This window comes from Felis catus, chromosome B1, assembly GCF_018350175.1.
Source record: "Felis catus isolate Fca126 chromosome B1, F.catus_Fca126_mat1.0, whole genome shotgun sequence".
In the NCBI taxonomy this organism is placed as follows: Eukaryota; Metazoa; Chordata; class Mammalia; order Carnivora; family Felidae; genus Felis; species Felis catus.
This window is the reverse complement of record NC_058371.1, coordinates 53737698-53753031: the sequence shown is the minus strand read 5'-3', so window position 1 is coordinate 53753031 and position 15334 is coordinate 53737698. Positions and strand designations below refer to the sequence as shown.

The 15334-nt window shown below is 37.6% G+C and overlaps 1 protein-coding gene across 2 annotated transcripts in view; it reads right to left on the bottom strand.

Annotated features, from left to right (window-relative positions):
* Positions 1-15334, bottom strand: part of GLRA3 (glycine receptor alpha 3) — a 199553-nt gene that overhangs the window by 45956 nt on the left and 138263 nt on the right. The window lies entirely within an intron of this gene.

Genomic DNA, 15334 nt, shown 5'->3' with positions numbered 1-15334 from the left:
TTTCTTTCTTTTCTTCCTTCCTTCCTTCCTTCCTTTCTCTTCCTCTTTCTTTCTTTCTTTCTTTCTTTCTTTCTTTCTTTCTTTCTTTTCTTTCTTTCTGTTTATTTGTTTATTTATCTTCAGAAAGAGTGAGCAAGAGAGAAATACAAAGGAAGACACGAGATGGGAAGTGACAGAGAGAAAGAGAGAGAGAGAATCCCAAGCAGGCTCTGAACATTGTCAGTGCAGAGCCCGACATGGGGCTCAAACTCATGAACCATGAGATCATGACCTGGGCCAAGATCAAGAGTTGGATGCTTAGGCGACTGAGCCACCCAGGCACCACAAGCCTTCTAGCTTTCTTGATTTAATCATTAACTATTTTAGTTGATGGCATTTGCTTCTACATTCCAAATCCTAAAATGAACAAAATGGTATTTTAAATAGAAATGCCAGCTATTCAGAGAAACTCAGAGTACAAAGAAAATCCATGTGAGACAGTTTGTGGAGGAGGAAACTCTTGCACATACTATCGGTGAATTCAGGACAGAATTAACCAATATATTTTGTAATAAGTCAGCATCTTTTAGTAAATGAAAAATTCATATTTATATAGGAGTGGCACCTAAGAAAAGAAGGATTTCATCTTCCCCCTGTTCTGAATGAGAAGCTGCTGAAACATACACTTAAAGACAAAAAGTGAATGGAGCTTTTGGAGGAAGACTGCTACCATGGAGGTAGAGAGAGGACATAGGATCTGGCTTCTGAGCTAAGTCAAGTGGGCGATAAAGGAAGCAGCAGCTCTAAATCCATGAAGCAGCAAGCAAGGGAAATTGTCCCAAACAAGCTATCCTGGAAATGAGCTGGTGTTGTAGGGAAGAGGCTGTTGAGTGATTAGGAACAACTGGTATGGAGCAGATTTGGCTGGACAGAGCAATGTGTACGGAAGGGAACTGATCATCCTCCCTTCTCCCACAATACCTGGAAAAGAACCTTCTGGAAAGAGCAGAATCTGGAGTCAGAGGCTCAACTGCACGCACCTAACCCTTGGGCATATCTAGTGGAATATACTCCACTGGTGGCGGGGATGGTCATAGTGAGAGCATCAGTGATTAGAGATAGGATCTCTCTGGACTTTGCGGGAGTCTGCTGTCGAAGTTTTAGCACAGTGTCATCAGTGTGATGGCTCCTTATGGAGCGAGAACTATTTGCTAGCTGTTGGAAAGTCACCTAGAGTGAAGCCCATGTCTGAATTCTGGTTTCAGAGCAGATATGGGAACCTACAGGGCTACGCTTGATTTGCTTTAACTGTAATACATTTCACTGAACCTCACAATTAATGATTTGGTTACTAGTGATTAAAAGGCTCTTCCTTATATTCATAAGCCCTCTGATATATCCATTATAAATACCATTTTACCCAGAAAGAAAATACATGCAATTTCTTAAAGATCAAAGGTAGTAAAACAGGGGTGGCTGGGTGGCTCAGTCAGTTAAGCATCTGACTCTTGAATTCCCCTCTGGTTGTGCATGATCTCATGGCTTGTGAAATCGAGCCCCATTTGGGGCTCTGTGCTGATAGCACGGAGCCTGCTTGGGATTCTCTCTCTCCCTATCTCTCTGCCCATCCCTCCTTGCACGCTTTCTCTCTCACAGTAAATTAAAAAAAAAAGACATTAAAAAAAAGATATTAATACAGGCACCACTGCTTATCTGCTTCCAGGTAAGACATGTGCCATATTCTCCCGTACCTCCAATGACTAAGACAAAATATGTGAGATTTCATCCCAATTTAGACAGACCAGTGGAGAAACTTCATTTTGTTTTTACATTCTAAGTTTTTCTTGGGGTCTTCTGTGAAAAGAAACGACCTCTCTGAGATTTCCTCAAAGCAAGCTGTAGTCTCTAATGCCATTTATAGGCAGAATTTTTAGCTTCCTTATGTTAGACAATTGCCCACACAAAGTGACTTAGGTATGGGAAACTCATAATCAAAATATGCTAGCTCCTTATGGTCCCTAAAATATCTGCTTGAAACCAGAAAGATAATAGTCAGATGGCATGGGTGGGGGTAATTCTTTTGTTCTGAGAAATTTACTCGGATGTCCAAGGAAGATAACTAAATGGTAATTTTGTCTCAATAAACCTTCAAATGTGACTTAAAAAAAATCAATACTCTTTTCCACAGTTCAAAGTGTTGTAACATTCTTATGCTCTTGTTTGGGAGATCTTGGCATAAGCTTGAGAATGTTAAGGAGAAGAGGATTGACTAATGAGATCAAGGTGGTGAGGTGCATTGCCTTGTATCATAATGAACTTCACAACAAGAAATACTCTATTCAGGGAACAGAGACATTAACCCTAATTTCAGCCAACAATCCCATATGGTAGCTGCAGTGAAACACGTGCACAAATGGTTCAATGCAACCAAACGTTCAAGTATTTACCGAGCACCAACTGTGTGTCAGACATCCTCCTAGGCTGCAGGGATGGTGAGGTGTTATCACAGGGTAGAACGTAAATGGCAGGGGAGAGGTACAGAGTGCTGAGTGCATTCAGAAGGGGGATCTATGATAGCCACTTAGGCCTCATTTGAGTGGGACCTTGAAAAAAAGATGTGGCTTCATACAAAGAATGTGAGAAAAAATCAGGCCCTCAGGCACAGAGAATGCTATAATTAGTTGAGGGAAACCGCAAAGTCCCAGGGTTTGTAATAGAAATAGAAATAGCTTCGTTTGTTCTAGAGCCAGTTTGCACGAAGGCGATATGGAATGAAAAGATAAATTAACGTAAGAGTGTGTGCATTTTAACTTCCAGGTTGAGAGCTTTGATTTTTTAACATTCCCTGTGGGCAATAATGAACAATTGGAATCTTCTGAGCGGGGGAGTGATATGACAAAAACTAGGCTGTAGGAACATTAGCAAGATCCATTCATGAGTTTCTCAAGGTTCCCATAATTATGAGAAGACATTCACCTTTTTCCTTGTGTTGACATTCGCTGGATCGGATTGTGAAGAAACAATGGAGGGTAAAACTTCTGGTGCTTTAGCATAATTAAAGACAATGGCAACAAACTACCTGCGTGGCTATTGTGTTCTTAATGCCACATCTTGTAGTGTAGTACTAACAATGCTAATTCTAAAGAGTGTCTACAATCCTTGATGAAGCAGGAACAATGATCATTTTATGACATTTTGACTCTTATGTAAAAGTCCTTTTAATATCCTGTGTGTTGGGGCGCCTGGGTGGCTCAGTTGGTTAAGCGGCCGACTTCGGCTTAGGTCATGATCTCGTGGTCCTTGAGTTCGAGCACCGCGTCGGGCTCTGTGCTGACAGCTCAGAGCCCGGAGCCTGTTTCAGATTCTGTGTCTCCCTCTCTCTGACCCTCCCCTGTTCATGCTCTGTCTCAAAAATAAATAAACGTTAAAAAAGAATTAATATCTTTTGTGTTAAAATGTTAAGTATCTAGAAAGTACTTCAGCTGCATACTGTTTTATGATGGTTCTTCTAAGGAAGAGTACTGGGGTGACTAATCGGCCAGTTACACCAGTTGTGTTTGTGTGTGTGTGTGTGTGTGTGAAACATCATTTTTACCTGAAAAAAAAAGGCTGGTAAACTATAGTTATTATTTATGGCAAACCATTTTCTCAAAAACGAAGGAATTGAGTCTATCATATTGAGGGAAATAACTGAGAGTATTTGTCATCAATGATAGATGTTGAACTTTCAAGTCAAAATTGGACTCTTGGAAAAATTGTTTACGCGATACTTAAAGACGTTTAAAGTTCGAGACTTAAAGTTCGAGAGAGAGATAGAGAGTGGTGGGCAAGGGGCAGAGAGAGGTGGGGGAGGACAGAATCCAAGCAGGCTCCACACTGTCAGCATGGAGCCTGACTGGGGCTCAACTCACAAACCGTGAAATCATGACCGAGTGGAAATCAAAAGTCAAACGCTTAAACTACTGAGCCACCCAGGCATCTTTGTTGTTTTAAAGGGCTGAGTAGTGTTTCATTGTATGTATATACTACTTTTCTTTTTTTATCCATTCATCTGTCAATGGATATTTACATTATTTCCACTCCTTGGCTATTGTGAATTGTACTGCAATAAACATAGTGGTGTTAATATTTTTTTTGAGATCCTGATTTTAATTCTTTTGGAAAAAAAACATAGAAGTAGGATCGTATGGTTCCTATTTTCAATTTTTGCTACAACACGGATGAACCTTGAGGATATTTTGCTAGGTGCAATAAGCTAGTCTCAGAATAACAAATACTGCATGATTTCACTTATATGAGGTTTATAAAATAGTCAAATCAATTGAATAAAAGAGTGAAATAGGGACTGAGGGTGAAGGGAAAATGAAAATGACTAATCCACCAGCCTGAAGTTTTAGTCAAGCAAGCTGAATAAGTTCTAGAGATCTGCTGTGCAGCATTGTACCTACAGTCAACAATAATATATCCTTAAAAATTTAAGAGAGCAGAACTCACGCTAAGTGTTCTTGCCACAATAAAATAAAATAAATTTTTAAAAAGTCGTTTGCATTCTTGAGATGGCAAAGAAAAAAAAAGTCTCATTCTTTTCCAATGGTCCTTAAGGAATATAAGTCAGAGATAATATTTCAGTAGCTTGTTTTGTCAAAATTGGGGATTAATTAAAAATATATTTAGGGAAAAATAAGTTGAGAAAACTTCAAAGTTTCAGGTCTAAGTAACTGAAAGGTAGCTATGCCACAGTCTTTACTTTATATTTCATGTCATTAGAGTCGCCTTCTCTGACCATCTTATAAAATACTTTTCTTCCAAATAGTCTGCACTAGTTTTTTCCTGTTCACTTTTCCCACAGAACTTAACTGACTGAACCACCCATGTGCCCCAAGATTTTTCATTTTTAGATTAGGTATTATTAGTCATTGTTTTAAAATACATCATTGTTGCTTTGACTGATCTTCAATTTTACTTCTAGATTCTCCCATGGCATAAGAGTATGAGACTATTTTAATAGTTTCACATTAAATTAAATTTGTACAAAAAAAAAAACTTTAAGGGGCGCCTGGGTGGCGCAGTCGGTTAAGCATCCGACTTCAGCCAGGTCACGATCTCGCGGTCCGTGAGTTCGAGCCCCGCATCAGGCTCTGGGCTGATGGCTCGGAGCCTGGAGCCTGCTTCCGATTCTGTGTCTCCCTCTCTCTGCCCCTCCCCCATCCATGCTCTGTCTCTCTCTGTCCCAAAAATAAATAAAAAACGTTGAAAAAAAAATTTGTACAACAGCAAACATCCGGAATGGTCCATCTGTCTTTATTGAATTCTTCCCGTAATGAAGAAACTACCATCTTCCTTTCAGAGGATGCTGACTCCTGAATTGAGTGGGGGCAGAAATGTGTAACTTTTCCCCTCTGCTGCCCACTTGGTGTACAAACCTGTGACATCTGTAAGGTGGGTTAAAGTATCCAAGTGTCATGGATATAAGTTACAAAACTATAAGTGAAAGCTGAGCAGTGAATGCTTTGAAACCTACAAACATTTCTTTATTTCATTATTTGGCAACACTCTTACATTTCACAATAACTCCTTTTAGCGGAATGGGCTAAAAGAAATGAAAGTTCAATATTCATTGAAAAATTAAGCAACACATTTCTATTTTACAAGAAAGTTGATGATGAATGTGTAACATCAATAAAACATTGTCTATATCTAACATTCACAAAAGCTCTGTCCACATAAAAGCCACAGGAACACAGAGCTAAAAACTCATCAGCACCTACTTCAAAAGATACAGTCCTTTCAAGAACACTGCCCAAAGATGATCATTTGATATGTGCATTTGTAGGGAAAGCATTTACATATTCCATTATAGAAACCAAGTCTTTATTTATATCAAACTGTTGCTTTTCTGAATTAATTTGACTCTTTTTTCATTTTAATTTTTCCTGGAAAAGTGCATGATGGGAAATTTGCAAGCAATGAAATGATGTGAGGCTTGTTTCAGTACCATTTCCTACTTTAAAGAGAAAATTGGTTAAATTCATTTTAAATTAATTTTTAAATCTAATTCTGTAATCAAAGTAAAGCTTTTGGAATTACATTTGTTGAAGATGAGCTATGTAATGTCACTGTAAATTCCATTGAGAAGTCTCTCTTAAATTCACTTAAGTTCAACATTGAAAATAAATGTCACTTGCTTGTGATAGAGCTGAATAAAATCTCTGTTGGAATTCATCACAGTTGTAAAAAAGCCAGTAAGTCACAGGGATAAAAGGTACAGCATAGGGAATACTGTCAATGGAATTGTAATAGTGTTGTGCGGTAAGACATGTTAGTTGCACTTAAGGTGAGCACAGCATAACTTAAAAGAAAAAAAAAAGAAATCTGTGGAGCTGCAGCGTTTTTGGAATTAGTTATGATGCATATATGATTTATTTTATATCCATAAACTCTTACACTCTATCAATGAAAGAGTAGCAGTAGTCATTAACATTTATGACTTTTTTATTGGAACAGAGCACCTGAACTATATTTCCTTGTATCTGACAAAGCTGATGCAAAATTAAAAATTACATTTGATTATGGCACAACATGCCTTCTCTATTTACTGCTTGTTATCTGGGAAATTTTGATGCAGAATTAAAAATTACATTTGATTATGGCACAACATGCCTTCTCTATTTACTGCTTGTTATCTGGGAATTTTTTTTTTAATTTTTTTTCAACGTTTTTTATTTATTTTTGGGACAGAGAGAGACAGAGCATGAACGGGGGAGGGGCAGAGAGAGAGGGAGACACAGAATCGGAAGCAGGCTCCAGGCTCTGAGCCATCAGCCCAGAGCCCGACGCGGGGCTGGAACCCACGGACTGCGAGATCGTGACCTGGCTGAAGTCGGACGCTTAACCGACTGCGCCACCCAGGCGCCCCATATCTGGGAAATTTTTAAGAAGTATGAACATTTGAAGAAGTATTTTGTAAATCATCGTGTATGTTCTGCAATTGTATTGAACTTTTGATAAATACGTTCTCTAAATTTTGGTTGCAGTTGTTTAAGATCAGTCGGAAATATTTAATCAAATTTTTTTAAGAATGGAACACTAAAATTTTGCATTTTGAAGCTTTTAGAAATGGTAATTATAAAAATAAAATTTCTATGCAGGAATACCTTGAGATTAATCCCTATAATATAAAGGAAAAAATAATAAAATCTTAAATGACATGCACTATTTTTTTATTGGAATTTGATAGCTGTGTTTTGGAATGGGAAGATTATATTGATAGACTGCTTGTTTTTAATTGGATAACTTATATTGAAATGGAAATGGAATTGAGAAGACATATACACCCAAATCTAAATTAGACAAAAAATTAAAAAAGATTCCTAAGTAGAAACAATTAATTTGACTGATTTTGTCCTAAAAAACATATTTACTGATAAAAACCCTCTTATTCAAGACAAAGACAATATCTATAAAAATAAATGGCTTAAATAGTTGCATATATCAATATAAAATACATAAAATCAAGTTCTGACTTTATCAAGTATTGTAGCTACCTCAACTATAGAGAATATTTTCTCATTGAAATCATTATATTATATGGCAAGGTCAACTGATAGTGTTAACACTTTCAAATTTAATACCAAAATTGCAACTTTAAAGAGAATTCCAATTATTTTGGTTTTCTCTTTAATATATATATATTTATATATATGTTATACATTTATATATATAATAAATATACAAATATATAAATGCATATATTTATTTAGAAAGGACATACTTTATTAATTATTACTATTATTATTTTGAGAGGGAGAGAGGGCACCAGCACAAGTGGAGGCGGGGCAGAGTGAGCAAGAGAGCAAATCTCAAGCAGGCTCCATGCAGAGCCAGAGGTAGGTCTCCATCTTCAGACCCTGAGATCATGACCTGAACAGAAATCGAGAGCCTGATGCTCAACTGTTGGAGCCACCTAGGCATCTCAGAAAAGATAGATATCAAAAAGAAATAGTTTAGGACTATTTAATTTACCCGTTAACATTCTAAAAAACCTGTCAGTTAATAAATAGATACTATAAAATGTAATAATTTCAATATCTGCGGTGCTTTCCTTTAGTCTTTTAAGTGTCCCCATTTTAATAAGTTATAGGTTACCCTGATAATAGGGAGGAGCTTTAGCGCCCTGATGGCAATGAGAAGAAATGAGTGGAAGACCACATGAACTGACGTCGTTTCGCCACTTTCAACCCTTTCTACCCTCCACTTCAGGATGTTTCACCATGGCTCTGCGGGGCTGTACCTTCACATCCAACAAAATCTGAGGCTGGTAAAATCCAGTTCTCTTGGCATCATCATACTTTTGATGTTTTCCTTTGTGGCGGGGATACAACGTTTCAGCCATACCTTCCAATCAGTTCTTAACTTCATTTACTCAGCCTTCAGGCTTTGTTCTAAAATCTTTTTGTTCCCTCAAATAATATGATATGGAAGCTACTTTGGTGTAAACCTCATGGTGGGTCAGTTAGAAATTGAGATTCCCAGCTATATTACACGTACATGAAACATTCATAACCGTACACATAGCCCGTGTGTGTATATGCACACACACACACACACACACACACAGTAAAAGAAGAGGGGTCACGACAAAACTGGTTAACACTAGTAAGAAAGGATTGTTCAGTTGAGGCTAAAACATGTTTTTGTTTTTCAGTCTCTTTTGTTCAAATTTCCCAGTATAAACGTGCTGGTTTTGAAGACATCATTCAGATGTATTATGTTATCATTAAAAAAAAAATCAAATAACCTTTGGTTATTTAAAAAACAGTTCAAAAGACTACAGGAAAATAAAAGAAAAAGGATATTGTTTAATACCTTATAGTAGTATGTAAAAGAAATACTTATTCAAAGGGAAGGTATGACTGACAATATATTTAAGCTGAAATCGTTTTGAGAGTTATAAATAAACTATAGATTCACGTTCAGTTTTAAGTGACCTAGAATCACATTTGGCCCAGCTTTCTCACTCAAATAAAGGAGAGAGAGAGAGAGACTGAGATTTCTCGGTTTGACACAGCTTGCAAACGCTGATGTCCTTAACTAGCAGCTGGAATTTAAAAAACAAGAGGAAGAAAATGCTCACTCTTGGCACATGTTTGCTAATTATTGCCAGGAGGAATATTACTCAAGTAGATTTTATTGACTTGACAAGGAACAACTGCTATGTCAAAATGTATTTAACTAAAACATTTTTATTTATAATGTGTGCGTTATTTCGAAAAATCTTACTGTTAACCAGGTTGTTAGATGTGGTTTCGTTTAAGTTATAGGCCTGCTAAATTATCTTAATAATTACACTTTCTCTAAGACTCTCTGGTAAACTAACCTATAGCAATTACTCTACTAGTATTTTGGCTACTAGAACTAGATTTAAAAAGAACTAATGCTTGTTATAAATTTGTGAGCTATTAATTCACAGAAGTTTGCTCTGTCCACTTGATAGTTGTGTGACTGTGGGAAAGTCATTTTACCTTTCTAAACCTTCATTTGCTGATTTGTACAATAAAAAAATAATAAAACCTATCTCATTAAGTTGCACTTAGGATTAAATCAAATAATACATGTAAAGGATAATACAACCACTGTGATGTCACCTTTTTGTAAGACACAACTACACCATCTTTTTTTTATTGTCATGTGTTTAGAATATCTGATAATCAGCAAAGTCAAATTAGAAAGATGAGGACAGACTGAGACAGAATAGTCATGGTGTTAAAAGGGTGCAATAATGTTTAAGTGGGGAGTAATTTTATGAGTAGCTAGTTCATCAATGAATATTTTTGTCTCAGGGAAAACTTGCTTTCTAACTAACATTGTAACTGTAGAGGCTTCAGTAATAAATACTCAGAAAAACAAGAACCATCTGTATCTCTAACTAGCCAGGCAAAAGGCATAGAATTATTTTGAAAAATATCCACACTGTTTTAAATTATGAAAGAGCTTGAAAACAGTAGAGATCATTAGGAAATAATTGTGAGAAATCTTCACCAAACTCCTTAAATAGTCTCCAGAGTAACCAATCTGCATCATATCAGATGTGGTTTTGAAATGAATCTGCAAACTAAATAACAAAAACTTCCCATCTGTCTTTAGATCTTTCCATCCAAAAACCCCATTAAAGCGTATTTTGAAAGTTTCTTACAATTTGTGTCTAATTTTTTTTAAGTTGACCTTAAGAATATCTTTTCCTATAGTTTTAGGGATTTAGGCTGTTCCTTGTGGAAAAGGGCCCTTTCCTCCCTGAATTATTTCCTTGTATTTTCTTTTCTAACCTGAGTAATTAAAATTTCTTTAGTTTTCTCACACTGGTGAGGTTTTCCTGTTTTGTTGCCAACATTCGTCTTTAGATAAGAAATCAGGAATTAGATCTTTTATTGATATAGTGACAGATTATATACACCATGTCATCTTTGGCTTTTTATAAAAAATGAAGCTTTATTACAAGTCTAGGAAATTATTACTCAATATTCTACAAAGATTAAAAATACCCTCCATCCCTTACTTTGCCTGGGAAACCTGTCAATTTCGAAATTTCCTTTATGGTATAAATCAAAGGCTGAAAATTAAATCTTTCATTTTGGTCTCACCCCTATTCCTGCACATCAATTTCTACTGTCAATCCCCCAGGGGCACAGTCTAAGTCATAATATGGCTGTGTTTCCCTCCCTCACAGATTAGCTATTTGTGAAGCAAACAGACAAAATGCATTTATAAATAAAACTGTGATATCAATAAAAATTTGTCTTTTGAAGAGATAGCTTTGTGTTTTATTTCCTACAGCCAATTAAAAAAAGAAAGGATTAGGGGCGCCTGGGTGGCTCAGTCTGTTAAGCATCCAACTTTGGCTCAGGTCATGATCTCGCAGATCAGAAGTTCAAGCCCTGCGTCGAACTTGGAACCTACAGGCATCCTTAGAGGTATATTATTGGTTCCGTTCCAGACCACTGTGATAAAGCAAATATTGCAATAAAGCTAGTCAAATCATTTTTTGGCTTCCCAATGCATATAAAAGTTATGTGTATACTATACTATAGCCTATTAAGTGGGCAATAGCATTAAGTCTAAAAAAACACACTGTACCTACCTTAATTTAAAAATATTTTATTATTAAAAAATGCTAACCATCATCTGAGCTTTCAATGAGTCATGAACTTTTTTGCTGGTGCAGGGTCTTACCTTGACACTGATGGCTGCTGAGTGGTCAGGGTGGTGGCTGCTGAGGATTGGGGGGGCTGTGGCAATTTCTTAAAATAAGGCAACAATGAAATTTGCTGCATCGGCAAACTACTTTTCACCAATGATTTCTCTGTGGCATGTGATGCTGTTAGATAGCATTTTACCCACATCAGAACTTCTTTCAAAACTGGGAGCGGGGGGGGGCTCCTGGGTGGCTCAGTGGGTATAGTGTCTGACTCTTGATTTCAACTCATGATCTCACGGTTTGTGAGACTGAGCCCTGAATCAGGCTCTCTGCTGACCGCACGGAGCCTGCTTGGGATTCTGTCTCCCTCGCTCTCTGTCTCTTCCTTGCTTGCGCTCGCTCTCTCTCTCTTTCAAAAATAAATAAACTAAAAAACAAAACAAAACAAAACAACAACAACAACAACAAAAAACCCAGAGTCAATCCTCTCAAACCCTCCTGCTGTTTTATTGACTAAATTTATGCAATACTCTCAATCCTTTGTTGTCATTTCAACAATCTTTACAGCATCTTCACCAAAAGTAGATTCCATCTTAAGAGACCACTTTCTTCGTTCATCCATAAGAAAGAGTCCCTCACCTTTTCAAGTTTGATCATGAGCTTGCAGCAATTCAGCCCCATCTTCAGGCTCCACTTTTAATTCTAGTTCTCTTGCTTCTCTCCCACTTCTGCAGTGACTTCCCTCTCTGAGGTCTTGAGCCCTTCAAAATTTTCCGTGAGGGTTGGAATCAACTTCTTCCAAACTCCTGTTCATATTGATATTTTCACCTCTTCCCATGGATCACAAATGTTCTTTTTTTTTTTTTTTTTTTTAAATTTTTTTTTTTTCAACGTTTATTTATTTTTGGGACAGAGAGAGACAGAGCATGAACGGGGGAGGGGCAGAGAGAGAGAGGGAGACACAGAATCGGAAACAGGCTCCAGGCTCTGAGCCATCAGCCCAGAGCCCGACGCGGGGCTCGAACTCACGGACCGCGAGATCGTGACCTGGCTGAAGTCGGACGCTTAACCGACTGCGCCACCCAGGCGCCCCATCACAAATGTTCTTAATGGCACCTAGAATGGTATATCCTTTCTAGGTTTATAATTTACTTTGCCCAGATCCATCAGAGGAATCACTAAGTATGGCAGCTATAGTGTTACAAAATGTGTTTATTAAAAATAAGACTTGAAAATCAAAATTACTCCTTGATCCATGGGCTGCAGAATGCATGTCATGTTCGCAGACTTGAAAACAACATTAATTTCACTGTCCATCTCCCACAGAGATCTTGGGTGACCGAGTGCATTGCTAATAAGCAGTCCTGTTTGGAAGCAAATCTTTTTTTCTGAGCAGTAGGTCTCAACAGTGGGCTTAAAATATTCAGTAAACCATGCTGTAGACAGATGTGCTGTCATCCAGGCTTTGTTGTTCCATTTAGAGCACAGGCAGAGTAGATTTAGCATAATTCGAAAGGGCCCTGGGATTTTTGGCATGGTCAATGAGCATTGACTTCAACTTAAAATCACCAGCTAACTTTGCCCCTAACAAGAGAGTCAGCCTGTCTTTTGAAGCTTTGAAGCCCGGCGCTAATTTCTCCTTTCTAGTTAGGAAAATCCTAGATGGCATCTTCTTTCGATAAGTGGCTGTTTCCTCTACACGAAAAATCTGCTATTTAGTGTAGCCACCTTCATTAATTGTCTGAGCTAGATCGTCTAGATAACATGCCGAAGCTTCTACATCAGTTCTTGCTGCTTGACTTTGCGCTTTGATGTGATAGAAATAGCTTCCTTCCTTAAATTTCCTGAAGCAAACTCTGCTAGCTTCAAACTTTTCTTTTTTAGCTTCCTCACCTCTCCCAGCCTTCACAGCATTGCAGAGAGTTAGGGCCGTCCTCTGGAACACCTTTCGGGTTAAGGGAATGTGGTAGCTGGTTTGATCTTCTATCCAGACCATTCAAACGTTGTCCACATCAGCAGTAAAGCAATTTTGCCTTCTTATCATTTGTGTTCACTGGAATGGCACTCTTGAATGCCTTCAAACTTTTTCCTTGTTATTGGCTAATGGGCCATTCCAACTTGGCTAATTGGCATAAGATCCCTAGCTTTCAGCTTATCTCAGCTTTTGACACGCCTTCCTCACTAACCTTAATCACTTCTAGCTTTGATTTAAAGTGAGAGATATGTGGGGGCACCGGGGTGACTCAGGCAATTAAATGTCCAACTCTTGATTTCAGCTCAGGTCATGATCTCATGGTTCCTGAGTTTGAGTACAGAACCTGCTTGGGATTCTCTCTCTCTCTCTCTCTCTCTCTCTCAATCTCAAAAAAAAAAAAAAACAAAACAAAAAAAAAACAAAAAAAAAACTTTTAAATAAATAAATACAGTGAGAGCAGTAAGAGATCTATGAATTTTTCCTTCATCCGAACACTAAAAGGCCACTGTAGAGTTATGAATTGGCCTAATTTCATTATGTCTCAGAACATAAGGAGGCCCAAGGAGAGGGAGAGAGATGGGGCGATGGCTGCTCAAGGGGGCAGTCAGAACGCATACATTTATTGACTGAGTTCGCTGTCTTATATGGGTGTGACTCGTGGAGCCCCAAAACAATTACACTAGTAACATCAAAGATCACTGATCACAGATCACTGTAAAAAACATAGTAATAATGAAAAAGTTTGAAATATTGTGAGAATTATCAAAATACGATCCAGAACCCAAAGTGAGCAAATGCTGTTGGAAAAATGGTGTCGATGGACTTGCCTGATGCAGGCTGTCACAAACCTTCCACTTGTAAAACACACGTAATGTCTGCGAAGCACGATCAAGTAAAAGCACAATAAAATGAAGTGTGCCTGTATACATGGGGCACCATTCTTTCCTTTGGCTTCGGAGGAATTCTCAGTGATGAGATTCAGCTTTCTAGGTCACTCTAAGGATAAAGTTCAGTTTTACTGTGGTTAGTTCATGTTGATTTTAAATGGCAGCAGAATGAATCACTATGATAAACACCATTTGAATTGCAGCTAAGACATTTCTATTTATAGCTAAATATTGAAAAAAGGTAATTTTGGTTTTCTATTTTTTCTTGAAGTTCAGCGCGAGTGCTACATGAATGTACGTTCCATGAATAGAATAAGAATATTTGAAAAACAATCTCTAGGAAACACATGTTAAAATGTTACAAAGAGTTTTCAGTGACTTTCTCTGTTTTACCTTTTCTGTTCGTCCTCCAATTTTCATTAAACTCAATGATGCTATCTTCTTTTCCTCTCTTTTGCGCTTTCTTTCTTTCTTCCTTTCATGTTTATTTTTGAGAGAGAACAAGGGTGCACAAGTGGGGGAGAGGGAGAAAGAGGGGCAGGGCACACGATCTGAAGTGGGCCCCAGGACGACTGCAGAGAGCCTGATGTGGGGCCTGAACTCAGGACCTGCAAGATCGTCAACCCACTGAGCCACCCAAGTGCCTCCTTTGCTCTTTATTTTTAAGACGACCTTCAGGAATCTCGTTTATCTTCACGTCTCCAAGCAATATTGCCAATCTTATTTCTCTATATTTTCACAACCATTTCTCATTCAGGCTGCATTCCAAAACATCCAGGAATCTAAAATAAATTTCTGGTGAAGTTATGTATTTTTACAAGAAACACAGCATATTTAAGCAGAAGTCAGCTTCTGCACTATTTCCTTCATGAATCGACTCTTTTCTAACTCATGTAACTGAAGCAACCCTTAATCCTTGTGATTAAAAGAAAACTTGAATCGTCTTTATGCTTAATTCTTTATGCAAGTCATTGAAAAAGTCCTCAAAATGTTCTGTTTTTCTCACTATTGTCTCAGGTCTTTGAATTTCTCGTTAATTTATGATGACATTAGCTATCCGCAGGGTATGGATTTCTTTTCATTCTCTTTTTCAAATACAGCTTTTGCCTCAGGTTCTTTTCTAATGTCTGATCAGTAGATATGACTGGAAAAGATGGAGTGCTCAGGATTTTCTTGTATTGTTTCCAATCTAGTGGACCCACTATTATTTTCTTCTCTTCACCCTGCGTCTCTTCTATGCAACCTAATTTCTTTTTTCTTTGAAGAGTTTCTCCTAGGTTCTTAGACCTTTCAAAGCACCAG